This window comes from Danio rerio, chromosome 4, assembly GCF_052040795.2.
Source record: "Danio rerio strain M-AB ecotype USA chromosome 4, GRCz13ab, whole genome shotgun sequence".
Classification (NCBI taxonomy): Eukaryota; Metazoa; Chordata; class Actinopteri; order Cypriniformes; family Danionidae; genus Danio; species Danio rerio.
The window spans coordinates 38,773,974-38,801,523 of record NC_141024.2 but is presented as its reverse complement, the minus strand read 5'-3'; the positions used below and the strand labels follow the sequence as shown (position 1 = coordinate 38,801,523).

The window sequence follows — 27,550 nt, the reverse complement described above, 5'->3', positions numbered from 1 at the left end:
TGTCTGATGGAACATATTCACTACGTTTCTGATTCACTTCAGTCCTGTTTACTGATTTCGTTCTCTGTTTCTAAGTCACTCTTCTCAGCAGACCCGTTCTCTGTTTCTAAGTCACTCTTCTCAGCAGATCCGTTCTGTTTGTAAGTCACTCTTCTCAGCAGACCCGTTTTTTGTTTGTAGCTCACCTTTGTCATTTGATTGTTCCTGTTAAGAAAATATAAATATTTAACTTTGACATTTTAACAGGTTTAAATAGGAGAATCTAAGCATAGTTAAAAATGTATATCATTCTTATCCCACAGTCTATTTATCACCATTTCTTTTTGTGTTCATTTCTTTATTTTTGTCAGTGAAAACATGTCATTGACAAATAATTTTGTCATTATGTCATTTGTCATGTTTTCACCGACAAATAGGATGACAACTAAATAAAAAAGTCCTAATCTTCCCGATATTGTAAAGTGGTAACCGGCATGTCTAAGAAATATTTGCTAAATGCTTAAAGGAGGAGGACTGGTTGTCAAATACTACGACTAGATTCTGGCTGTATTAGATGAGGTGATGGTTGTAGTGGCAAATTCTAGTGTAAAATTATAATTTCAGCTATGTTTGACGATCACTGATGTCCTACATGATCAATATGTGCAGCACCTCACACACTTAAACACGGCTATTGTCTACAACACAGTGCAACATTTTACCCAGCCCCACCTGTGCTAACACCTGCATTTAACATCAAAATCTTCATGTAAAAAACATTTTAATATAAAAGAAAAAATGTTTGTAGTATGACAGTATCATGTCTTCAAATGTGTTTGTCTTTAATACATATTAAACATTGCTTATTACAGATCCCCTACAAAGTTAATAAATCCCCATTTACAAAATTATATGTTTAAGTTCAGGCCCTGTACACTACAAACAGTTTTTTGTGTGAACTTTTACTGCTGATTTGAGTACTCAAGATATTCTAATAGAAAGAATAAACAGAAGGCATGTATATTGATGTCCTAAAAAGTTTTACAAGTTAAACAAGTAAAACACATGGGTATTTGTATAAAATTTTACTTAAAATCTAATTCTGAGATGAGCATTAAATGTTGATTTCACCTATTATTTTTTATAATGGTTGAAATTTTTATATGTCTAGATTTAATAAATCAAGGTCATATTTTCACACTATGTTATTACATTAAATTTAACAACTTAATGTAGAATATAGGAAAAAAATAGAGGTATAAACAACATATAAATATATGTAGTATACTGTAGCATAACAAGAGGTCAATAAATCTATAATAAGGCATACATAAAGAATAAGATGAGTAATACATGTACACGACTACATCAACGCATTAATATCATAGTATGTCAGAAAGAGCAGAGGAACTATCAGCAAAAGCATATGAACCCTACACCCTGTGGCACAACCTCCCATCCCCCACTTAATCAAGTTTAAACATTAACTTACATGCAACTCACACGACTCTCATTTATTCATTCATTCATTTTGTTGTCAGCTTAGTTCCTTTATTTATCCGGGGTCGCCACAGCGGAATGAACCGCCAACTTATCCAGCAAGTTTTTACGCAGCGGATGCCCTTCCAGCCACAACCCATTTCTGGGAAACATCCACACACACACTCATAGACTACAGACAATTTAGCCTACCCAATTTACCTGTACCACATATCTTTGGACTGTTGGGGAAACCGGAGCACACCCACGCGAAGGCAGGGAGAACATGCAAACTCCACACAGAAACGCCAACTGAGCCAAGGTTCGAACCTGCAACCCAGCGACCTTGTTGTGAGGCGACAGCACTACCTACTGCGCTACTGCCTTGCCCCAACTCTCATTTAATCAAGTGTAAACATTAACTTAAATGCAACTCACACGACTCTCATTTAATCAAGTTTAAATATTACATGCAAAAAAATGCATAAAACGATTTACAGTACAATGTGTACAATAATGTAACGTTTAGCAGTGGCGGAGCTAGAATTTTTTACAGGGGGTGGCCACTGCTATTTTAGGGGGTCCACACACACACACACACACACACACAAAAGTGTTTAGAAAACTAAAATCCTTTTCATTAGCAACATATAATTCAAAATATGAAAACATAATTATTTACTCATCATATACTCACTTAAAAGGTGTTTTGTCACAATTTGGTCCTCAGTAATATAGTATAACACACACAGTTTATATTTTCACTTTTTTTTCTCTTCAATATGGCATCTTGTCAAAAGTCAAATTTTGACCAGTTATATCAGGAACCTGCCATTCTTACAAGGGAGCTTGAATGTAAAGCAGCAAATTCTGCACTTGTAGCTGCGACCAGGGAGGCTGAACAAGTTCTGCAAACGTTTAACCTTCCACCAGTATTTTTTTTTCAAGCAATTTTTTTTTATACTATTTTAATAGCTTCATTGAATCTTAGTTTGTTAGTTGTTAATAGATATCAAAGTTCTTGCTTAACATCCTATATATGTCTTTTTAGTTAAATACACAGAAGACCAAACGTGCCTGCAGCACCCTTCCCAAACCAGTTTCATTTGTGGAGAGGGATCAGTTTGGTCATCTTGTGCCTAAACAGAGAAGGCAGATATCTTCAAAGGCAAACATTTGCGATGGCTTGGCTATAATAAGTTTCAGCATATTGTGTATTATTGTAGTGGACACACACATATTTCTTATAATGTGTAGCACCATCATACATTTTCTGTAATGTATAATTTTATAAATCTAAATTTTTTTAGCTACAGTGATCAATAGTGCAGGTATGTCTTCATCTTTGGAATCTGGGCAAAGAGACATTTATCATAGTGAGTGATGACACCAACAATTTTCAAAGTAACTAGCCGTGCATGGTTATTATTACTATTGTGTCATTTGCTTCATTGTTCTTGTTTGAAGGTCCATCACTGTCTGCTCACACTGTTTGGGCAGCAGCGGAAAACATTGGTATTTCCCTGTAATGGTCAGTCTAACCAACTGCCATGAACACTAAGGTTACATGTATTGTTTCCTAGTACAGAAACTCTTCATCAAGAAATTAAGGACCTGCTAGGTGACACTGATGACATTAAGTGTTCAATTCCGACTTCCTCAAACATATGGGCAATTCGCGTTGAGCAGTCTAAAAAGTGGGCAGCTTTAAGGCTGGATTCTTCTTAATGTTGGATTCTTTATTGTCTGCTGAATATACAGAGATTAGGCAGTGCCAGCACTGCCTACTGAAGCAATCTGTTATTGGCTGTAAAGACTGCATTCCCAAACAGCTATTATGTCCAGACTGTGATATTTTGCTCCACAAAAGAAAACTTCACAACCGTGAAACTGATGTGGAAGAATTTTTTAAGACCCATATCCCCAACTACTTTGATCAAGGTGGATAGCAGAGGACAAATTCTATTTGAAGAAAAAGGCATGTACTTTTTTTTTCTTTTTATTCATAATATTGAAACTTATAATAATGATGCAGCAATGCTAATTACAGTAAAGTTTGAAATCTGTTTCCAGATAGCATTTTGCCCCTTGAGACACCTGAAGAAATTTGCAATTGTGCCACTGATTCCATTGTGGTGTCAGAGGGTAAAAAGGGAATTCTCATAGGAACTGATGGTAAACTAAGAGCATTTAAAAACATTGTTTAATATTTCTATTATAAATGTATTATATATACTTTATTTCAATAGGTTGTTACAATGTCAGCTTGCCAGAATTCTCATGCTTAAAATGTAACATGAGCAGAGCTACCAACATCCCACTGTTGATCCGCGCTGGATGCTGGCCTGCCACAGCAAGTTGTGAAACAATTTACAAAATAAAAGTCTTTGTGTCCTATGACCACAGGAAGCTGACTGCTCCTGGAATGTCCAAACAGCCCTTTACCAGTTTACTGGAACAGCAGACAGAGTTCTTTGGCCGTGTATCTATTAAAACATTTTCAGAATAATTTCTTTCTCAGTTTTGGCATTGCAATATTTGCTTATGGGGTTTATGGTTTTTTTGTTGTTTTTTTAGGATGGAAAGATCTGTGCTGTTGCATTTCAAAGAAGCTATTTTGAGTGGAGATACTGTCAGTTTGTAATTGATCAGCTCTGTGGACTTAGAGTGTTCGACTGTCCAGCCTGTTCTCCATTTATGCTACAGTTAACCCTTTCTGTAGATTATGCAGTAAATAACTGTAAAATAGCCAGTGTTTTGCTGTAATGAAAGGTCACAGTAAAAGGAGGATTTGTATGAAATTGTGTAGTGCAAAGAATAAATTACAGTAATTTACTTTATGTACCCATTACAGAAAGTTGCTGTGATAATAAATGATAAATTACTGTTCAACCATTAATGCCCTATCTACTCTGATGCTTCATGTTGCTATATATATATATATATATATATATATATATATATATATATATATATATATATATATATGGACGAGATGCATTTAAAGGCAAAAATATTCACTCAGAGCAAAGAAATTATCACAATAATTCTTATAACATTGTTTACTTTTCATATAATTAATCTAATTTGCCTAGTTTAAACTATAGTTAAGCTTTTAAATTGCACTTTAATCTGAATATTAGTATTTTGCTAAATAACTAGTTAAAATATGTTAGTTAAAATATATATCTTAAACAGCACGTCCATACATTTTTACTGAGACTCAATGAGTTTGTCAGGAAAATTTCAAATGAAGTAAAAGTGGCATTAACAGTATAGTATAAAGGCTTTCCTAAATCAATACGTAGTATAAATCAGGTTACTTGTTGTGTTTTTTATTAATACTGCAGGTTTGGCACGACATTAGGATCAGATTTATTATAATTTTTTTGCTTTGGATGAAGTTTGTATATTTTATTGTTTTTATTTAACGATATGTGCATGATTGTGATAAATGTAGGCAGTTGCTTTAAAATATGCTATGCACCATGGGTGTCAAACTCCTGGAGGGCCGCAGCCCAGCAGATTTTAGTTCCAGCCCTTCTTCAACCTTTAGATTTAGTTTGATCAGGTGTGTTTAATTAGGGTTAAAGCTTAACTGCACTGTTACCCTGTATTTAGTCGTGGCCAAAAGTTTTGAGAATTACATAAATATTGGAAATTGGAAAAGTTGCTGCTTAAGTTTTTATATTAGCAATTTGCATACACTCCAGAACATTATGAAGAGTGATCAGATGAATTGCATACTCCTTTGCCATGAAAATGAACTTAATCCTGAAAAAAAAACTTTCCACGGCATTTCATTGCTGTCATTAAAGGACCTGCTGAGATCATTTCAGTAATTGTCTTGTTAACTCTAATTGTCTTGGTGAGAATGTTGACGAGCACAAGGCTGGAGATCATTATGTCAGGCTGATTGGGTTAGAATGGCAGACTTGACATGTTAAAAGGAGGGTGATGCTTGAAATCTTTGTTCTTTCATTGTTAACCATGGTGACCTGCAAAGAAGGAATTAGAGGGGTGTGGAGGGGACATGGAGGGCTGTGGGGGGAGAGGGAGAGATGTGGGAGTGATATAGAAGGGTGAGGGGGAGAAATGGAAAGGTCAAGGTTGGAAATGGAGGAGTGTGTGGGAGACATGGCAGGTGTCAGTCCATTTGATAACATGGCAGTTTTGTTTAGAATTTCCTGAAATGATAACATTTATTATAAGTAAGTTTCATACAAATATTTGAAATCCCAATCTTAACTTGTCTGTTTAATTTATATATAAGACAGAATGTAATATATAAATCATAACAATAAGACAGACAGCACTACAAACAAATCTGACAGAAATGTAAACTTTAAGGGTAAAGATCTGTTACTTAAAAAAAAGTTTTTTTTTAGTGTTTGCTTTTGAGTTAAGGCCAGTGTAAAGGAATAGTCCCAAAAAGGGAGTAAGCTAACAGATTGTACAATTACTAAAGGCAGAACACAAAAGTCTAGATATCACAGAATGAAATGGGCTCAAATCACGTGTATAAAATGCTTTAGAGCTGCTTCCTAGGTTAACTTTTAAAGTAAACAAACAAATAATCAAGACCATGATTCACGCTGTTAATTATCATTTGTAATTATCACATAATGTAACAAAACACTTTTTTTTAACCTGTATTTCATCAGAGGACAATCGCAACACAAAATGTAGAACGTCCTACTATGCCATGGTCCTGTAGTGTACCTCCCAAATCGCTATATAAGGGAGATAGCGAGAGAAAATCTCACTTGCCATCTCATCCAGACCAGCAAATGCAACCAAGTCCTGTGAAAGAATTAAAATAAAAGGTCTGTAATGGATTTATTATTTTTTTTTCCAATAAATATGTACACAAGGGAAATGATTATTAACCTGAAAAGGCTGCGTGACTTTGAATGTCTTCTTCATAATTCTCCCATCTGGGTATTTGAATTGTAATGTGACTCCATCGGCCGACTCAACAAGTGCAGATATATTTATATCTGGCAATCCTCTATTGCCTTTTTAAAGAGTACAGAGTCTTTAGTTATACACACAGAAAACAGTAATGATCTAGATACATCCAAGTTAAACATACTTTTCTACATCACATTTTCTGCTGTTGCATTTGCTGTCTCCTTCTTTCCTGATGCATTTGAAAATGTAAAAATGAAAAGGTGAGCCACCGGGTAGTATTTAGATAAATGTAAAATGTTAATTGATTGTACAGCTGAAGTCAAAATTATTAGCCCAAATCACATTATTAGGATTTTTCACAGTATTTCCTATAAGCAATATATATATATATTTTGTCTACAGAACAAGCCATTGTTATAAATTGACTTGAGTAATTACCCTTACTTGCCTAATTAACATATTTAAGCCTTTAAATGTCACTTTAAGCTGAATACTGATATCTTAATAACATTAAGTCAAATATTATGTGCTGTCATTACGTCAAACATTTGAAAAATTACTTATTACAACATAAAATATAAAAAATTATAGAACTTACTAAAATATTATTATTAATAATGTGTTGAGAAAAATCTCTCCATTAAACAGAAATTGGGAAACAATATTAAATGATTAAAATATAACGGGGGCTAATAATTTTGACTTCAACTGTATACATTAGAATAATAAATGCTTTGATTATGATACTTACCCTTGCTCGATCTGTTTCCAAAGAGAGATTGTACTCTATCTTGTTCCTGCCTTAGTGCCCTCCATGCCCTCAAGTCCTGCACAAATGTATTATTTACAAGAAAAGTGTTAATTACAACATATAATATTGTCTTTAAAGATCTTTAACTGTTTTGAAGCCAGATTATTACCCAAGTAGTTATACTGTGTGCTTTGGATTTATTTTAATATAACTTCTAAATCTACTGCAAACCTAATCAACTTACTTAGCTTTACTGATAAGTTTTAAAAGCCTTAATTAGTTTAAAGCATACTGGCCAAAAAAAGTGACCTCTGAAAAACTGACATGCATATTCCATGTAGTATCTTAAAATTGAAAATAGTATATTTACATTGTTATTTGGTAGTTCATTGTCATCCACAGCAACATCTGCAATCTGAAAAAGCACAAAATCTTGTTATTTGGAATCACAGCTTTGCATTCTGAAAAACTGCCACATGTAAATCATACATTGGTTCTTTAAGTCTTAAGATGTAACACTTAAAACAATTACATTGTCATCCTCAGGTAAATTTTCAACTTCAGCTGGCTCCAGAACCTGAAAACAATAAGAGGACATCATGTTGAATGCAGAAATATTCTCACATGTAAATCATACATTAATTTCTTTCAGAATATTAAAACACAGCAATTGAAAACTTTCAACAATTGAAAACATTGTCAGTGTCAGATAAATTTTCCTCAGCAGCTGGCTCCAAAACCTGAAAAAGTACCCCAAAAACGTAACTAGGAATACTGTCTTGCATACACAAAAACTGTAATTGTTCGTTTTCAGTATTCTGGACTTGAACACTTGAGAAATTTACAGTATACTGCGCTGCCTAGTTGGCTCCAAAATCTGAAAAAGGCCAAAATGCTGCCTAAGTGTCAGAATGAAATTGCATACACATCTACATTTTACTATTTAATTACCACATCACATTGTCGACAACATAAGCAAGTGGCATACATTCAAATTTGTTTGTCTATAATTATATGTTGAACCAACTGTTCATCTTGTTATTTAAAAGAGAAATGGGTAAATATTCATACCTTGGGTCGTATGTACACAGCTGATCTTGATTGCCTTAGCTCCTGGCAGGCTTTAATTGTGGCAGGGCAAATTGTGGAGAGCTGTAACGGTATAACTTCTCAGTGGCTGTTCATTTGGCACAGTGTAAATTCCCTGCCCTGCAGCTGTGGGAATTCATCTCTAATTGTTTTCATGAATTCCTCCTCTGCAATTGTCTATGCTACAACCAACACTTTCTGTGTTACCCCAGCTGCAAATGATGGAAAAATGTTTAGCAAAAAACCATAAATATTTGTTTTGTATGTCCTGCACACTAACTGAATCTGGTCTAGTTAAACTAACTTCATCCTATTTCATTTATTTGTAAAAGGCATGTGTGCTCCTCAGATTAATTATAAACAAGGTCATGTGACAGAATCAATGTCTAGTAAGTAAATGTATGAATATATATATATATATATATATATATATATATATATATATATATATATATATATATATATATATATATAAGTCTATAATATGTGTCTATAATATGTGGAGACCAGTCTATGATTATCCAGAGATTCTGCCTTGAACCCCCCACAACACTTAACTGTCTAACACATTGGATAATACCTACTTCATTACACAATCGCATAATCAGAAAAACAGCACATCTCTGATTTAAACAATATTATTAACAATGTTGTTTGATAAAAACGGTTCAAAATGTTATATTAAAACTGCACTTATGCCTTGGTATATATAGCAAGTCCTCTCCATTGGGAATGAATCCAATTCTGATCCTAACAAGACAAACTCTCTGAGATCGCTGTCTCGTAAATGTTTGCTGTCCTCTTTGGAACATCTTCAGTCTTACTCAGCACAAAAGTGACTCACAAATGAAATAACTGGCCAAAACTGGTTTCTGACAGTTTTCACAAATCATTAAATGAATATATTTGATTTAGGAAAGGGTTAACTTGAACTAAACTGATCTGTGAAAGTTTTCAAAAAACCAAAAAAGCAGTGACTCAATGAAGGGATCACTGACCAAAACTGATTTGTGAATGATTTCATAAATAATTGAAGTGGTGTACATGGGTCATGACTGGGTTAAATGGTTAAAACTGATCGGTTAGAGTTTTCTCAAACAATTCCAAGTGGTGTACATGGGTCAGGGAAGAGTTAACCCACAAAACTGCATCCAGGAATCTATTATAGATTATTCTCTTAATCTGAATATTGTTTGGAACCAGCTTTTGGAACAACTACCATGATATAATTAAATAAATAAGGCAGAACATAGAAAAACAATGAAACTGACTAAAATGGATTGTGAACCGCAGTTAAGATAGTTTGTGATTTCATTCAGATTTAATTTGCCTATAAATAAACCGTGCGCCGCCATGCAATATGGAATGCTGTTGCATATTCTCTATGATTTGTGAATCGTGATGAAGTTTTTGGAAAAAAGGAAATTTATTGTATAATTATATTACATGTAAGCGTCTATATACCTGGTTTCTTTTAAAATGGACTTAGCTGGCCACATATTACATCTTTTACACGCAAGTTCATGATTTCCTATGGAGGCGCGCGATTTGCCCTCTTATATTGGGAGCAACGTGCTCGTGTATTCCAGAAACTACAATAGACAATTTTCGAAGGTCTGTTCAAACTGTTTCTATATGCCAGGGACCAGGAGAGAAATGAGTGGACTTGGTGAAATAGGGTGGACTGCTTAAACTAAGTTTAGTGAGTTTCTTATTTCTATGATCTCTGATAACATATAATTGAGTGACATTTTTGAGTATCCAACCCAGGCCCGTGCAGAGACCGTCCAAAGGGCATGTGCTTGATAAATTTATTGAAGGGGGGGGGGGGGGGGGTTGTTTGTTGTTGCGCGCGTACTGAAGAGCGGTGTTGTCGCGCGCGTTCTGATCAGCTGTGTTGTTGCGCATACTCAAGAGCGGTGTTGTCGCGCCTACTGAAGGGCGGGACCGGGTGTGCCGCGTCGCAGGGGCACTTTTTATCAATTTTGGAAGGGCACTTTCTATCCATGACTAAAAAGGGCATGTGCACTGCACAGGTTGAGCCCTATGTGTGCACGTGCCTGATCCAACCCTAGTTTTGAAAAAATAAATTGCAGAAATGTGTTGAATCTGAAATCATTCACTTTGTAACAAGGCTAATAGAAAACTGACATCGTCATTTAGCAATAAATATATAAATATAAGCATAACATATTCTGATACTGAATTTATTTGTTCTTTATTAAGCTAGAAAGAACAAAAAGACAATGAAAATATGACAAGATCTAGGTGTTTATTGCTTTATCGTGTTGTTTGGTAAACGTATTGGCTATTAAAACAAGCAACCACACAGTGAGCATTGGCTAGCTTGAGATGTGTGAGATATGTGAAGAGTTTAGTTGCAAAACGAGATATCCATTTTGAGAAATGTTAGTTATTTGACTTTATTATTTAAGATATCAACAGTTAAGTTCGTTCACAATTTTTATACATTAAACCAGGGGTGTCCAAACTTTTTGGGCGGAGGGCCAGATGCAAAAAAAAAAAAAAAAAAACGTCCCGGGCCATATTTTACACATATATATATATATATATATATATATATATATATATATATATATAAATATGCGTGTGTGTGTGTTATGGAATTATTTTAATTCGTCGTCCAACCGTGTTTCTAGAAAGACTTGCGGTTTTAAAATTTTGAATCTTCTCTGGGCAAATTACAGTTGCAACACTCAGTTGCGATTAGCTGAGCTACCTCATAACTAGCCAGCGTAGAATGTTCTTGCACTTTATTATTACGAAAAAACTGCTGTTGTTGAGCTGACAGGGCACCTGCTATTTGTTTTACTTTTTGATCTTGTTCGGCACCAGTGTAAAAGCCTGATGTTTTGTTTAATAATGTCTTTTAATATTATATTCCTTAATTACTGAAACTGATTCCTGGCAAATTAAACAGACACATATTCCACTGACCTCTGTGAAGAAACATTCTTTGCCCCAAAGTAACTGAAATTTCCTGCTCTCACTGTTGATTTTCCTTTTTCTTGGTTGTGCCATGGCTCGCCAAAACGTGATTATCAATTATGTTTCCTTCAGTTTGTTCGGTTCGTTTTACTTCAAAACAGGAACTGCTGCCTAATTGAAGGCATGTGATAGCGACACCCGGTGGTTATTTATTGAATTACGTAAATTTTTGTATAGCGGGCCAGATTCTATTAATATTTAAAAAAGGTCTCGCGGGCTGCCACAAAACTGATTGCGGGCCGCAGATGGCCCACGGGCCGTAGTTTGGACAACCTTGCATTAAACTATTACTTGAGCTCAGTGAAGGCCAGGAACACAATATTTTCAAATCCAGGATATATTCTACTATTGTAATACCATTAAGAAAAGCTAGTGAATCAATGTTTTGTTTGATAAGTCAGATTAAGTTAGTTTGATAAACGACTTGTAGCTTGTTACAGAAAGAGTGAAGGCTCCATCCACCCCGTTGCTGAAAACCAAACCTGAATGTTCAGAGAGGTCAGAGCTGCGGTGTCACAGTTCTTGCCTCGGTTGCACAGATTGCCTCGCCATGTCATATTTATTGAATTATTTCACTATAATATAATATAATATAATATAATACAGTATAATATAATACAATATAATACAATACAATATAATCATCATCATCAGGGCCTGACCAGCCACTGTGGCTATAGTTGCATTTCCAGTCACAATTTCACGCAAGGAAAAGGGAGCGTGCACACGTTTTAAACAGTCGCACGCATCACAACAGCTTTTGGCACAAGTGATCATCCTCTCATTCGGTATTCACAGAAATTAAGCGAGAAATTAAGAATAAATTTGCAAAGGACACTTGGAAATGTAGCCTTGCAGACAGGTATCTTGTGAGGGGGATAAGCGCATGAAAAAAGGCTGAGGCGGAGACTGACAGACACAGGATTATTTTCTTGGTCTACTTTTGTAGCATTTTTATACATTTTTGTGAAGTTGAAGGCTACATCTTCATCTAATACTTTGTCGGCATGACAGACCAACATTACTTGCATTACTGAGCAAACTCAGAGCACTTCACCGGCGATGACTCACTTCCCAGGGGCCGCTAAGCTCGCGCAGCAACCTGAACATTCGATATCCGTTATATCGCACTTTGTAAAGACACTGGTCTGGCAGATATCGTGTTTTGTGAAAAAATTAATTTTGTAGTAGGCCTAAAATGTACGTTCAAAAAATTAAGCAACTGGAATAACTTTAGCATGTCGCGATCGTCGATGAAGAGAGTGCAATAGCATATGAAGATGTGTGAAGGTGCTGTAGTGCTGTCCCATATCTTGGGGGTAAATTTTGAAGCCCTTTCCTTCACATTCTGTTTGAAGGGGTAGGGGTATAAAAACAGAATTGGGCCTTTATAGTGCTGTGATGATGATGATTGACAGGTGTGTGTCTAATTAGACTCAGGTGAGGAGAAAGAAAGCAGGCAGAAGAGGAATGGTGCGTTCACACCAGACGCGGAACGCGCGTCAAGTGCGAGTGATTTACATGTTAAGTCAATGCAAACACGCGAATAGACATCCTGCGGCGCGATATATGCGAATGCCGCGGAGCGAATGAAGCGAATGGCGCGATGCGAATAGCGCGATACGCGCAAGGCGAATTGAGCGTTTTGTGCATTTGACGCATGAAAAATGGAAAATCACGAAAAATGAAAAAATCACGAAAAATCATGAAAAATGAAAAAATCTTGAAAAATCATGAAAATTGTAAAAATCAAGAAAGTCATGAAAAAATTATGAAAAATCTTGAAAAATACCGAAAAATCATGAAATATGGAAAATATTGAAAAATCACGAAAAATCATGAAAAATGAAAAAATCTTGAAAATCACGAAAAATCATGAAAAATGGAAAAATCTTGAAAGATCATGAAATATGTAAAAATCTCGAAAAATGTAAAAATCTCGAAAAATCACAAAAAAATAAAAAAATCTTGAAAAATCACCAAAAATCATGAAAAATGATAAAATCTTGAAAAATCACCAAAATTAATGAAAAATGAATAAATCTCGAAAACCCTTGAAAAATCTTGAAAAATTAAAAAAATCTTGGAAAATCACCAAAAATCATGAAAAATAAAAAATCTTAAAAAATCACCAAAAATCATGAAAAAAGATTTTTTTTAAAAAATCACCAAAAATCATGAAAAATGAAAAAATCACAAAAACTGAAAAAATCTTGAAAAATCACCAAAAATCATGAAAAATAAAAAAATCTTTAAAAATCCCCAAAAATCAAGAAAAATGAATTTTTTTTTCAAAAATCACTAAAAATCATGAAAAAAAGAAAAAATCTTGAAAAATCATGAAAAATGAAAAAAATCACCAAAAATCATGAAAAATGATCTGTACAGGCAGTACAAAATACAGATAGTGCAAGTACAACAACAGTGCAAAATACAGTGCAAATAAAATGACAATGTGAAATTGACAGCGATATGTACAATGTTTAGGTGTCCACATAGTTGTAGGCAGTGTTGTTTCAAGAATGGATTGGCTAAAGGTCAGTGCATGCTACATATCAATGGTGTGCAGTGAGGGTATGGAAGAGTCTGTGTGTTGTGTATTAAGTGTTCATCAACCTGATAGTCTGAGGGAAGAAACTTTCCTTTAGCCGGCTGCTGCGTGACCGGATGCTGTGGAACCATCTGCCCGAGAGTAGCAGACGGCTTTGTATGTATAATTGTACATGTTAGACTAATTTAGATTAGAAGTCCGCTAAATGTTCATTAACTAAAGTCACAGCAAAAGGTGCTACAATTAATGTAGAAAGGGCAAAGGACAACTGTTTTTTTTCTTTTGTGACAGCCATAGGGCTCGTCCAGGATTTGAACCTGGGACCTCTCGCACCCTAAGCGAGAAGCATACCCCTAGACCAACGAGCCCTGAAGAAGTACCCTGCAGTGCCAAAAAAAATTCTGTGAAACCGGTCCAATCTACTTTTTGTTCATGTTGTTTTTGTTACGTGCGTCAGCAACTCCCTGGATGCATATTACAGTTCAGAAGTAGTAAAAAACAGCCCAGTGGGCTAATGGATAAGGCACCAGCCTTCGAAGCTGGGGATTGTGGGTTCAAGTCCCACCTGGGTTGCCTTTGATTCAGTTCCTTTTAAGATTGCTGTGCAGCACAATCCAGTGTGACCTTCAAAAAGCTAGGTTCATACCCTTAGGTCAAAAAGACATGACAATGGAAAACTCTTCAGAGAAGCTGTTTTGTCATTAGGTGTACAAACCAGATCGTCTGAATGCAATATGGTATAGGGATCCTTAAGTGCTGTGTTACAAGAACTTCCTGAGTCATACAACAGATATGGCAAATGCTAGTATTGGCCCAGTGGCCTAATGGATAAGGCATCACTCTTTGAAGTTGGTTGATTCAAGTCCTGTTTGGGTTGTGTTTGTTGGGTTACATTTAAGTTGTGTGAAAAAATCCTGACTTGTCTACTCAAAGCTTAGGTGTGATGATCTGAGGACAATAGTTAGCTTCGAATTCTCAGACTTGCTGCACACTTCAATTAAGATTCATCCAATCTTGCTTGAATCTCACTGTCATGTTACAAACCTAAAAGGTTCCGCTAAGCTCTGGGAATGGAGATCTTGACTTCAAGTACCCCATGGCTCTCAATTGACGGTCTCATGTTAGGTGGATGATGATGAAATGCAAGCAAGAAAATAGCTGCAGAAAGGTTGTGATTTCAAGTTAATGAGTGGCCTTGACTGGAATTCGAAACTCTCAAGACCAGTCACACCATACGCTAGAACCATAGCCCAGAACCGATGAGACACGAATGTGAATGATTGCAAAAAGAAAATGTTTGTCCATTAGTTCTTATTTGACAGAATGAAAACTGTCATTGAGATCCTAAAGTGATTAGTGATGTGGCCCAGTGGCCTAATGGATAAGGCATCAGCCTCTGGAGCTGGGGATTGTGGGTTCAAGTCCCACCTGGGTCATTTTTATAAATCTCCCTTCAACTTGGGATCAGTGTTTGGTGGATGAAACACAGTAGCTGTGAAAACCTTCCTGAGACATGTTTGCGTGTCATTAACTTGCTTCATTGTCATCCACATTACCTGTTATGACTAAAAGGGTAACGAGATACCTAACGCAAATGGCCATTTTAAAGCCTGCATGGTGCCTACAGAGAAGAGACATCACCCTCTTCTCCGCTGTTTTCTTAGGTGTTGTCTCTCTGTTCTCAAACAAAGCTCTCTATAAAATAATTAAGTTAAAACGATGTTACAACATGAAACATAGGAAAACACAGCACAAATAATCATGAAGGAGATAACGGAAAGACAGAATGGTATAATAATTACCCTTTTTGAGTTCCTGGTCCTCTTTCCGTAAAAAGATGAGCTGTTATTAATGACTAAATAGGTCACGCAGAAGATCAGCTAAGAAAAGTTCTACAGGGTCTGTGGCACTTGCGGCCTTTATGGGTTCATACAGGTTGTGAAATGTGGGTGGGACTGCAAAGGTGTGAATCTTTGCCTATCTTTTGGAAGTGACAATAGCCTACTGTATACAGTAGCCTACATTTACCAACCTACCCTAATTCTTTAGCTTTCATTTTTTTTTTACAAAAAAATGTTGCAAAGTAGCAATAGGCAAGTTTTTACAGCAACACGCAAATATGTTTCAAAGGATTAAAATATTACAAAAATTATTATTTTCTACATAAATATAAAAACTGCTGCCTCCATGCCTTCTTCATCTTGGGTGGGTTGTTTTAAGTTCATTCATAACAACTTGCTTTTTTAATAATATTATTATTAGCAGCAGTATTGTTTATTATATGCATATTTATATTTGTGTTATTAAAAACAAGCTTAGATTTGTCCACGTGTCTGGTTTTGGACCATATGGGGCATCGCTAAATTATATGTAGGAATTATGTAGGATATGTAGGATTAGGAAGTGAAGTGGACACTAAATAGTTGAGTTGTTAGTCGTTTCTTGAAGACAGCAAGTGACTGCCGTTCTGTTGCAGTTAGGGAGTTCATTCCACCAACTGGGCAGATTGAATGCGAGAGTTCGGGAAAGTGATTACTTGCCTCTTTGGGATGGAACCACAAGGTGACGTTTATTCACAGAACTAAAGTTTCTGGAGGGCATATAAATCTGCAGAAGTAAGAGCAGATAAGAGGGAGCAAAGCCAGAGGTCGCTTTGTAGGCAAACATCAGAGCTTTGAATTTGATGCGAGCAGCAACTGGCAGCCAGTGCAAACGGGTGAGTAGCAGAGTGACATGTGCTCTTTTCAATTCATTAAAGACCACTCATGCTGCTGCATTCTGGAGTAGCTGAAGGGGCGTGTTGCTTCGCATGAAAATTAGTTTCAAATTCAGTCGTTTGGTGAGTAAATGAATATGATGAATGAGAACGGACAGGCATGTGCGTATAGACATACAATGTTATGTTGTACAGTAACGTGTCATTTGTTTGTTTCAGTTGTCTTCATTTGAATGGTTTCGTGAGGATGTGATGGTGTGCTTTATCTGCCTGATTCCCACTGAAATGGGCGGGTTGTGTGCAGTTCGATTCGGGGGACGTTATGGGGGCAGGGTTTGCGTGACGTGCTGCGAGCTACTAGCGCGAGAGTGGAAACGCAACATGATTTCGGCCTCACTGCTTAACCTCCTGGGAAATTGGCCCAGCCCGAATAAATTCCCAGCCTCAGCTCACAGCCTAGAAGTCCAATGCGCTATCCATTGCACCACAGAGCTTGAGTGCTCTCCTGCCTCAAGCACTGTTGCACAGAAAGCACTTTTTGGTACTCTCTGGCCCATGAAAGAATGGCCAACTGCGGACAAGGCACTGCTGGGATTCAAACCCAGGATCTCCTGTTTACTAGACAGGCGCTTTGACCAACTAAGCCACAGTGCCAAATGATGTTGACATGGGCTTATTGTTTATTCGAAAAAAGAGGAAAAAAAAAACCTAACAACGGTAGCGCTGCATGTGTAAATGTCTGGACTTGATATATTAAAGTCCAGTTGGTTAGGCATTACCACACTATGCTATATAAAGCCATCGTCCAAAGCCCTCTTGAACAAGCAGCATTCTTAAGGATTTGAGTTTTGTTAAGAAACCAACTGCTAAACATCCCGCTGCGTAAACAGTCGTAACTCTTAAGAAAAAACAACCGGGGCACCTGTACATTAGGCACTGCTGGGATTTGAACACAGGATCTCCTGTTTACTAGACAGGCGCTTTGACCAACTAAGCCACAGTGCCAGACAGCCATAAAAGGGGCTAATTGTTTGATCGAAAAAAGAAAAAAAAACATACAATGGTAGGGCTGCATGTGTGAATGTCTCGACTTGAAATATTAAAGTCCAATTGGTTACACATTACCACACCATGCTATAAAAAGCCATTGTGCAAAGACCTCTTGAACGAGCAGCGTTCTTAAGGATTTGAGTTTTGTTAAGAAACAGACTGCTAAACAGCACGCTGTGTAAACAGTCGTAACTCTTAAGAAGAAGCAATCATGGCACGAGTGTAGGGGATCAACCTAGGTTTTAATATCGATCAGGGGGTTATTAGCTCATTTCAATGTATCGGATCCTGAAGATTCGAATCATTGATTCGACTCAATTGAGTCAGATTGAATCAGATTAAAAGATTCACACTTTATCTACCATTTGTCCCGCAAATAGAAGACATCGTATCTTACCAATCTTGTTTATATTATTTACGTGGCCAACGATCATAACATAACACAGTATTGGGTTAACTTTTAGCAAGGTAACAAGCTCTACAGCTCGAGGCAATGACTTAGAAGCACATAAACAAGAACACAGTTCTTACAAAATGAGTACAAAGATTTATTGAGCTACACTACGATACATGAAACTAACTACGTAATAAGCAAACAACAAACAAACACACACATTCACACATACACACACGGGCAGTTCAGAGGATGCAAAATGAGTTGACAACATCCCAAATTAATTCTAATACTTCTTGCAAGATCTTAGAATAACACCTGAGAAACCACAAAAGCAGAGATATGGCTTATCTTTAACTGCTTAAGATCAATCTGCACAAGATCAGCAAGAGACAACATTAGTTTGTGTTACTTGCGCCCTTTTTGCTGAAGTCGAATCTCCCTCGCCGGCCGGCCTTGGGGAAACACGGTGCTCCTGATTGAGTAGTTTCTCGCTTCGATGACGTCTATGGGATTCACACGCTCGTGAATGGCTGTTGTCCTGGGTTACCTAGGTGATGGACTGCTGAGAGTCGGTTTTGCGGAAGTTCGTGCAGTTTCGTGAGTCCCGAAACTTAAGAGATTTGCGTGGAAGTTTTTTAAGTGACCTGGTCTGGTTCGTCCCCATGGCACTGTCTGCCAATGAGCAGTTGCCATGAAGGGCAGGGCCAGGCCCCGTACTGACGTAGGAAAGGTCATTAATTAACAGACTGCATGTAGATTTCACGTGGTAGAACTCTTGCAAGATTGAAACTATCTTATATCAAACGTTACAAGATGAATACTGTTTGTACTACTAGTTTTTCATTAACACCAACGTATTGCAAATGTCACTAGCTTTCGTTCAATACCAGACATCATACATTTCAGACACATACAGATTATTTTACTCTGTTATAAGGGTTAAAACAACACATTGATTAACCTAGTTGGTTGGAATAAACAGCATATGAGGAACATTATGGCATATTATTCAAAGATACATCTGCCTTAGTTCTAACATTAAGAGATTAGCTTTTATTCATATGCATTAATGTTTCTAGAGATCTCTTTGTCTCTACGAAATTGTGCATCTAGCAGGATGTGCCCAAGGCGAGCACATGACCAGGAATCAATTAAAAGTCTCGTGAAATGGTTTCCGCTGAAGATCCTGTAATTGTTTTTAATTTAACTGATTTAATTAATCATTGGCTAGTTAGCCGAAGGGTACCAGAACATCTGCGGAGAAGTACTGGTTAGGTGAGCCCGAAATCAATTGGCGCTCTGTTATCCTGATGGTATAAGCCCTCAAGCTAGTTCAATGAATGAGACCATTGGAGTTGCCCAAGATTTCAGATTCAACTTGTGTTGACCACTGTAATATGCTGATAAGTTCCTACACCAGTATATTAGGCACTGCTGGGATTTGATCCCAGGATCTTCTGTTTACTAGACAGGCGCTTTGACCAACTAAGCCACAGCGCAAAAAAGAGGGCAAGATATTTCTGCACAAAGAGACAAAAGAGACAAAAGATAGCAAGTCTTTAAATGGCAACCTAAGAGGTTGTTACGCCTCAAAGCTATACAATTTCATAATCATTTCGTTAAGCTCTATAAAACAAGCACTAAGGCTCTGCTGGGATTTGAACCCAGGATCTCCTGTTTACAAGACAGGCACTTTGACCAGCTAAGTAACAGCGCCACAAAAATATATTGTAAGAGACATTTGCCCAATAACAAAAATCGGAGAAAAAAAACAAAAAAAATAGACAACAAAAATCAGCATGTCATGATGCAGAAAATGCTGACAAGATGGAAGGGGTCTTTTAGGGCCAACTCACACTATGCCATCCGTACCGTGCCCAGGTCCGTTTCCCGGATCATTTGAGAAGTATGAGTGCGCTGAATCAGGCTCAAGCACGGTTCACTTGGCCGGCCCTGGCCCAGTTGGAAGAGGTGTGCCTGAGCGCGGTTCACTTGGGCTTTGGCGCGGTACGCTTGTGTGTGAGTGCAAAACGCGCCAAAGCCCGAAACTGAAAGCGAGACGTGACTTTTAAGGGACTGTTTCATATGGATTTATTAATCATTCTTACTGTTCAGTGAACGCAAACTGCCGTCGTTTATTAAAGACGCAAACTCCTCACTTCACGACAGCTGCGCGCCTTCAGCAGACCTCCTCATACCTGCAGCACGAGGGCTTTATGATTGTTTATGAGTGCCAAAAGTGGCGGATCTGTCCGGTGAAATATCTGACTGCGTGTCCCCGCATCCCTAAGGACTGTTTGGCGAAATATTTGACTGCATATCAAACGATTGAAACGATATAACTAGAGAAATCTCCAATGTGCTTTTGAGTGAGAGAGCGCTTCTCACTGAACAGCCCAGCAGCGATGACGTAAGCGTGCCGAGTCTCATGCTCTACAGACTGAGCTAGCTGGGCTGGTGAGGAGCTTATTCAAGAGCTAGACACCATTTACATCAATACCTTCCCTACCCTTGAGAATCTTCTGCTAAATTCTAAAAGATTTAGATTTAGATGCTAAATTTCATCTTGTAACGCTGGACAGAATGTCGCTTGACGTGCGTTCTGAGTTGCGAGTGATTTACATGTTAAGTCAATGCAAACTCGCGTATAGACATCCTGTAGCAGGATACGCGCGAATGGTGCGGCGCGAATGTCACAAATTTATGCGCAATTTATGTGCGAATAGCGCAATTTATCCAGGTGTTTTGCATCTGGTGTGAGCGCAGCATAATGCTGGACAGAATGTGGCCCAGGATCTATGCCCAATGCATATGTTAGCAGTTGCAAGGCAGCAAAATGCTTAATTCGTTCCCGGGTGGGCTTGAACTGAACCACCAACCTTTCAGATAGCAGGCAAACGTGCTAACCAATTGAGCCACAGAGACTTAGTGAAAAGTCACCTATAGTGGTAGAAACACTGAACTTTGTCTCAAAAGGTCTGTTATATGAACCTAATGTAAGTTTGCTTAGAGAGACAGAAAGGTAACAGAAGCACCCAACAACGAGCTCGAACACATGACCCTGATATTAAGAGTCTCATGCTCTACCGACTGAGCTAGCCAGGCTGGTAAGAAAGTTTTTCAAGAACTAGTCACCGTTTACATCAATACCCTCCCTACCCGTGACAATCTTCTGCTAAATCCTGATATTATCTTGTAACGCTGGACAGAATGTGGCCCAGGATCTATGCCCAATGCATATGTTAGCAGTTGCAAGGCAGCAAAATGCTTAATTCGTTCCCGGGTGGGCTTGAACTGAACCACCAACCTTTCAGATAGCAGGCAAACGTGCTAACCAATTGAGCCACAGAGACTTAGTGAAAAGTCACCTATAGTGGTAGAAACACTGAACTTTGTCTCAAAAGGTCTGTTATATGAACCTAATGTAAGTTTGCTTAGAGAGACAGAAAGGTAACAGAAGCACCCAACAACGAGCTCGAACACATGACCCTGATATTAAGAGTCTCATGCTCTACCGACTGAGCTTGCCAGGCTGGTAAGAAAGTTTTTCAAGAACTAGTCACCGTTTACATCAATACCCTCCCTACCCGTGACAATCTTCTGCTAAATCCTGATATTATCTTGTAACGCTGGACAGAATGTGGCCCAGGATCTATGCCCAGTGCACGTGTTAGCAGTTGCAAGGCAGCAAAATGCCTAATTCGTCCCTGGGTGGGCTTGAACCAAACCACCAACCTTTCAGAAAACAGCCGAACACGCTAACCGATTGCGCCACAGAGACTAAGTAAAAGGTCACATACAGTGGTAGAAACGCTGAACTTTGTCTCAAAAGGTCTGTTATATGAACCTAATGAAAGTTTGCTGAGAGAGAGACAGAAAGGTAACAGAAAAGCCCAACATGGGACTCAAACCTTCGAACTTGAGATTAAGAGTCTCATGCTCTACCCACTGAGCTAGCCGAGTTGATGAGGAGCTCTTTTAAGAGCTAGACACTATTTACAGTAATACCTTCCCTACCCGTGATCTTACTGCTAGAGCTTGGAAAAGGGGTATAGGTGTGTGTGGATTTCGGTCATACACTTTACATCTCCAGGCAGAAAAAAAATCCTCAATAGGTTTGAGGAATGGAGAATATGGAGGGAGATAAACAACTAAAAAACATGGGTGGGCAGAAAACCAGTAATGAACCAGATGAGCTCTGATTTCTAAATTGCAATTTTTTGTCAAAGTTGTTTACCTATATGATGAGTTAGTATGCAAAATAGGACAACTGACTTTACAATTGTGAATGACAGTGTGTTCCTTGTGAAAACAAAAGATTTTCTGCATGAAAATTGTTCAAAATGCAAAGAATTGTGTGTAGTGTTTTGAATAAAGTGTGTTTGAACCTGCAATTTGAGCGTAAAGCAGGAATTGTGCTTGTAGTTTAGCAGAATTGGTTCAGGGGGTTGGTGCATCAGTTACATGTAGTAGTCATTGTGTCTGTAGTACAAGTAATTTTGTGTAAACAAATGGAAAAAACTGTAATTAATAGGTCACATAGCTTTAGCTTGAGGCTGTGTTCAAAATGACATCAATGTTTTCAAAGTGCACTGCTAAGGTAGCACAATTGTAAACATGACGATTGCTAAAACTGAACTGCAAAAATAATTTGAAAGCAAATTACACTTAAGGGAGATGATCTTAATGTTTTTTTTATTTGAATTTAAACTTTGAATGTTAGAATGTTCTAAATGAATATGGCATAGGGGGATAACTGGGAATAGAACACAGCCAGGAACTATGTTTCTACAGCTCCAGAGTTGTAGTTGTGAGTGCTTAAGTTTGCGACGTAGTTTGCGAATGTTCGGTGGAGCAATGGATTTGGGAAACGGCAAATCAACAAACTATGCTTATAACTACGGAACTTGCGACCTTAGTTGGCTAACGATGGTTTTGGTCGGCTAACTTCATGTTAAATAATTGTCTTTAGGAATTTGCAGTTAAAATGTAAAATTCGATAAAGCAAGTGTAACCCAGGTTACTAGTTGGTAGTATACAGCAATAGAGCAAATAGAAATATGAGGAAAAAACATTGGCAGAATACTCGATTAAATAATATACATTCAAATTATTTACTTATATAAATAACTTTTAATAGAGTATTATACAGCATTCAAGGGAATAGTGCTTTAGAATGACATCGTCGTGCCTTACACTATAGCAGCAGATCAGCTTTCCAAACAATAACAAATCTCGCTTGTCTGTTAGCTTGTGTTTACCGTTGCTATGGTGATTCAGTGTTCGCAAGGGAAAGCAGAGATGTAAGTTGTTATATTAATAACAGTAGAAAACTATTAGATTTATATCTTTTAATGTTTTTAATGCGTATTAACTGTGAAAATTGACCATTAATAAGATGCTGAAATGATTTCAATCATATATTTTTAATGAAGGATTGAGAGAAGAAAAAACAAGATTTGTCTCTGAGAGTGAAATCTGCACATGAGTGCCACCTGGAGTTTTCCTATTTTTTTCACTTTGATTTTGAATGATTTCCTTGGTGAGTTCGTGTTTTTATTATTTATTATTGTTTTCATTATAACATGATTTAAACTAGTGTCGAAAAATGTGTTTCATTAATTAACCATTTGTTTGGTCTAGTAAAAACAAAGTATTATACAGAGTATTATACAAGTGATTGTGTAAAGTTTAAGTGAGAGAGTAAAATGCTGTCATTTGTAAAAAGAAAATGCCAAATAGGAGAGAGAAATATGAAAAGAGAAGCATATACATGGTCATTTACTGTTGATGTTTATTTAGAAATGTGTTACGCTGAGTTAATGCATACACTGTAAAATGCTAATGGTTTCTTTGGCCTTGTGTTTTCAAGGCCAGGTTTTTTTTTTTTTTTTCTTTTCCTTGGTTTTGTTCGTTTGTGCATATTCTTCTGGTTTTTTATCGTTGAGATGTTCTATTGACGTCAGTTGCTGGATGTGATCTGCTCTGGATTCGAATTAATTGAAGTTTGAACTCTTTTCTGGATTTGGATTGTCTCAACTTCCATCGGCGTGTCTAATTGTGGAGTTGGACTGGCGAGCCTCCCATTAAGTGGATTCTTTGGATACACCTGTTGAAAAGATACAAAGGAAACCTATTCAGCGTCATGGTAGGAGTGTAAATTTACAACACACTCACAAGTGCAACATCCTGGATATCTGGAACTGAATTTGCAACCTAGTTGTTTTGCAAAAGAATCTTTTTGAGTGTTCATCACCTGTACTGGACTTTTGGAACATTTTGACATGTTTTAAGTGAATGTTTTATTTTAATTTTTATTTTATTTGTACATTGTTTTTTATATTGTTCATTCGTTGCAATTTTTGAAGCTTTATAGAGAGAAGTTAATTGGTTTAAGAAGGGAAATTTTGATTATATGTTAAATAATAATACAATTTTAATATTGTATTATTAACTTACACTTATAAACCTTTAATATAGTATTGTTATTAGTATATTAGTATTATATTATTGTTATAATAGTAACCAAAATATAATATTAGCCCTTAACAATAGAAAAACAGAAAAATAACATTATATTAACTTACCTTATTAGTGATATAGCCTTAAAACTCTGTGAAGAAAGAGAAGTGTTATTAGATTGTGTAAATAAGATTGAGGTCATTAGATAAGTGTGAAAAAAACCTAAAATTTGTTTTGTTTATTTTTTTATTTATTGTTTTATATTTCTGTGAACATTTTACAATACAATCTTTTATTATTCTTACCTCTGTGTCCGAGTCCTTCACTGTTGTTGTATCTTCTCTCTCTTTGGAGGAATTTAGACTTCTAAGCATCTGGTCCATTGATTAAAAGCTTATAATACATTTGTGTATCGAGGGTTACGTACCAAAAAGTGGCGAGCCAGCCAGGAGAGATTTTGCAACAACAGTGTCTAATTACAGTATTCGAGTTCACTATAATTATTACAAATCGGAGAGAACTTTAACGTCATGGATATCATAGAAAAAGAGAATGTAAATATCTCAAAAACAGTAATTGTGGGTGAGATTACACTGACTGAGACAGACTCAGATTTAGAGTCATGGCTTTTAAGATATGGTAGTATTAACCGACATCTTCTCATTGATGACCCTGACTGTGAGTTTCATTGACATGCTATCATAGAGTTACACATAACTCCGCGATGAAAACATTGATGCCTCTTTTGCCTTTAACTGTAGTTAGTATGTCAAACCCAAGTACCACTTTTATGGTACGTGCTTTAAGCTGCGTCTACCCCCATATTGCTAGTGATAGTGCTACTAATGGATATCTGGAGGAATTGCAAAACATTGCTAGTTTTAGTGGAAAATCCACTGAGGAAGTACTCCAAACAGAGTTACTGAAGATTAAATTTGGCCCTTCTCATGCTGAGTCACTACCTGTTTTGGATAAAAAGCTTGAATTTCCAAATGCAGCACGTTCTCAGATACTTGATCGTAGCACAGTCAGTTCACCAAATAGACTGCTGTCCCCAGTCATATCACAAAGTATGATTACTGAACAAACAGCTTTTCCTTCATCTAGAATTTCACCATTTCATGAAGTTGAATCAACAAATTCAAAAAACCTGTCCAAGGAAAGCCTTAACCATAGAAGTACTAAACCCACAGTAACAGTGTCATCCCATCCAGCACTTACCATGGATATAATTGATCCTCCTAGCGTGCAAAAGGTAGTAGTTGAGCACATTGTCCGCACAAATGACACAGCTCCAATGCACCATACCTCTTTTCGCCTCCGATCTTTCTCTGGAAAACTTCCTAGACCTGTTAATGAGCCAGACTTTGACACTTGGCATGCCAGTGTTGATCTCCAACTGACAGATCCTTCTATATCTGACTTAAATCGAGCCAGAAAAATCATAGACAGTTTGCTTCCCCCTGCTGCAGATATTGTTAAACATGTCTCCCCTAACAGTTTACCTGCAGTATATCTGGAATTGCTGGAGTCTGTATATGGCTCTGTAGAAGACGGAGATGAGTTATTAGCCAGATTTACGAATAGCTTCCAAAACAATGGTGAGAAGCCTTCAACTTACCTGCACAGATTACAAGTTCTCTTAAGCACAGCTATTCGACGAGGTGGGATATTTGAAGAAGAGAGAAACCGATATCTTCTAAAGCAGTTTTGTCGCGGCTGTTGGGACAGTTCTCTCATTGCTGATCTTCAATTAGAAAGGAGAAAAGCCACTCCTCCTCCATTTGCAGAATTAGTAGTTCTCATACGTACAGAAGAAGATAAAAATGCCTCTAAAGAAGAAAGAATGAGAAAACATTTAGGGCTAAATAAACACTATCCTGCCCCCTCGAAATTCAGACTGTCAGCTCACCAGATATCTGCCCACCAATGTGAAACTCAGGATGATCAAACTGACACATCTCTTGCAAAGCAATAGTGTGAACTTCAAGCTCAAGTTGTTGCACTGCAAAAGCATTCAAGCCAGAAAGAAAAGAAAAAAATGCAAAACCAGATGAAGTGAGTGAGCTGAGAAATGTTGTCACTGAGTTACAGGCACAGATTACAGCCATGCAAACTACAGCCACTACAAAAATTAAAAGTGATGTGGAAGAAACTGAAATTGCTGACTTAAAGAGACAGATTGCTGATTTAAAGGTTCAACTGTCTGCCCCTGATATGTATAGAAACCGCACCAGAAACTTGCTGCCTGAACCTGGAGCAACAGATTGTTACAGAGCTAGTAAACTACCTGAAAGTAGACCTCGTCCGGGGTATTGTTTTAGATGTGGGGAAAATGGTCATCTTGCCAGCAGCTGTAATAATGCTCCTGATCCTACTAAAGTTGCTGAGAAAAAACGCAAGTTAAGGGAGCGACAAGCCAATGGGATACCCAACAAGTTGCAACTATGAATCCTTTAAACTGAGAATGGTCTCTGTAGAGGGGCATACAGAGACTAAAAAAAAATAATAATTGCCCTGAGAAACGTAAACAGTTGTTCAACCAAAATGCATGTGACGCACCCCCTTTGAGAAATTTACCAAGAGGATTAGTGGGAGTGAAGTGTACTGCCCAAATAACTGTTGGTAATAAAAGAGTTTCTTGCCTTCTGGACACAGGGTCCCAAGTAACTACTGTTCCCTGGTCATTTTATCAAGAGAATTTATCAAATTGTCCACTTAAATCATTGGATAACTTGCTGGAAGTGGAAGGGGCAAATGGTCAAACAGTGTCTTATCTTGGATATGTGGAATTGACTCTTAAGTTTCCCAGAGAGTTCCTTGGAACAGAGACAGAAGTGCCCCCTTTTGCCCTGGTAGTCCCAGATTTGATGAACACTCAAAAAATTCTAATTGGCACAAATTCATTAGATTCCTGGTTAGTACTTGGATGGGTTTTTTTTTGGGAATACCAGGTGCTGTAAGCTTTTCGAAGTGCTTCATTTGGCAGCTGATTTAAATAGCCAACGCTTGACAGCCTCTTTCGCTTACGGCCTACCACCCTGGAAATGCCCGATCTCATCTGAACTCGGAAGTAAAGCAGGGTCGGGCCTGGTTAGTACTTGGATGGGAGACCGCCTGGGAATACCAGGTGCTGTAAGCTTTTCGAAGTGC

The 27,550-nt window shown here is 37.4% G+C and overlaps 1 long non-coding RNA gene, 3 other non-coding genes and 1 pseudogene across 4 annotated transcripts; 3 read left to right on the top strand and 2 right to left on the bottom strand.

Moving 5' to 3' along the window:
- The first annotated feature begins 2,791 nt into the window (after positions 1 to 2,791).
- Positions 2,792 to 4,224, top strand: LOC148680315 (uncharacterized; annotated as a pseudogene).
- A 1,370-nt stretch (positions 4,225 to 5,594) lies between these two features.
- On the bottom strand, positions 5,595 to 8,586 carry LOC148680314 (uncharacterized). Its single transcript, XR_015942915.1, has 6 exons — positions 7,656 to 8,586; positions 7,494 to 7,538; positions 7,124 to 7,199; positions 6,554 to 6,601; positions 6,349 to 6,476; positions 5,595 to 6,261 (listed from the first exon to the last, which is right to left on the bottom strand). It is a non-coding gene; the product is annotated as an uncharacterized LOC148680314 (long non-coding RNA).
- A 6,549-nt stretch (positions 8,587 to 15,135) lies between these two features.
- On the top strand, positions 15,136 to 15,208 carry trnaq-cug (transfer RNA glutamine (anticodon CUG)). Its single transcript has one exon. It is a non-coding gene; the product is annotated as a tRNA-Gln (tRNA).
- Positions 15,209 to 17,068: 1,860 nt separating this feature from the next.
- trnat-agu (transfer RNA threonine (anticodon AGU)) lies at positions 17,069 to 17,142 on the bottom strand. Its single transcript has one exon. It is a non-coding gene; the product is annotated as a tRNA-Thr (tRNA).
- A 10,279-nt stretch (positions 17,143 to 27,421) lies between these two features.
- Positions 27,422 to 27,539, top strand: LOC141383450 (5S ribosomal RNA). Its single transcript, XR_015485590.2, has one exon. It is a non-coding gene; the product is annotated as a 5S ribosomal RNA (ribosomal RNA).
- The last annotated feature ends 11 nt before the right edge of the window (positions 27,540 to 27,550 follow it).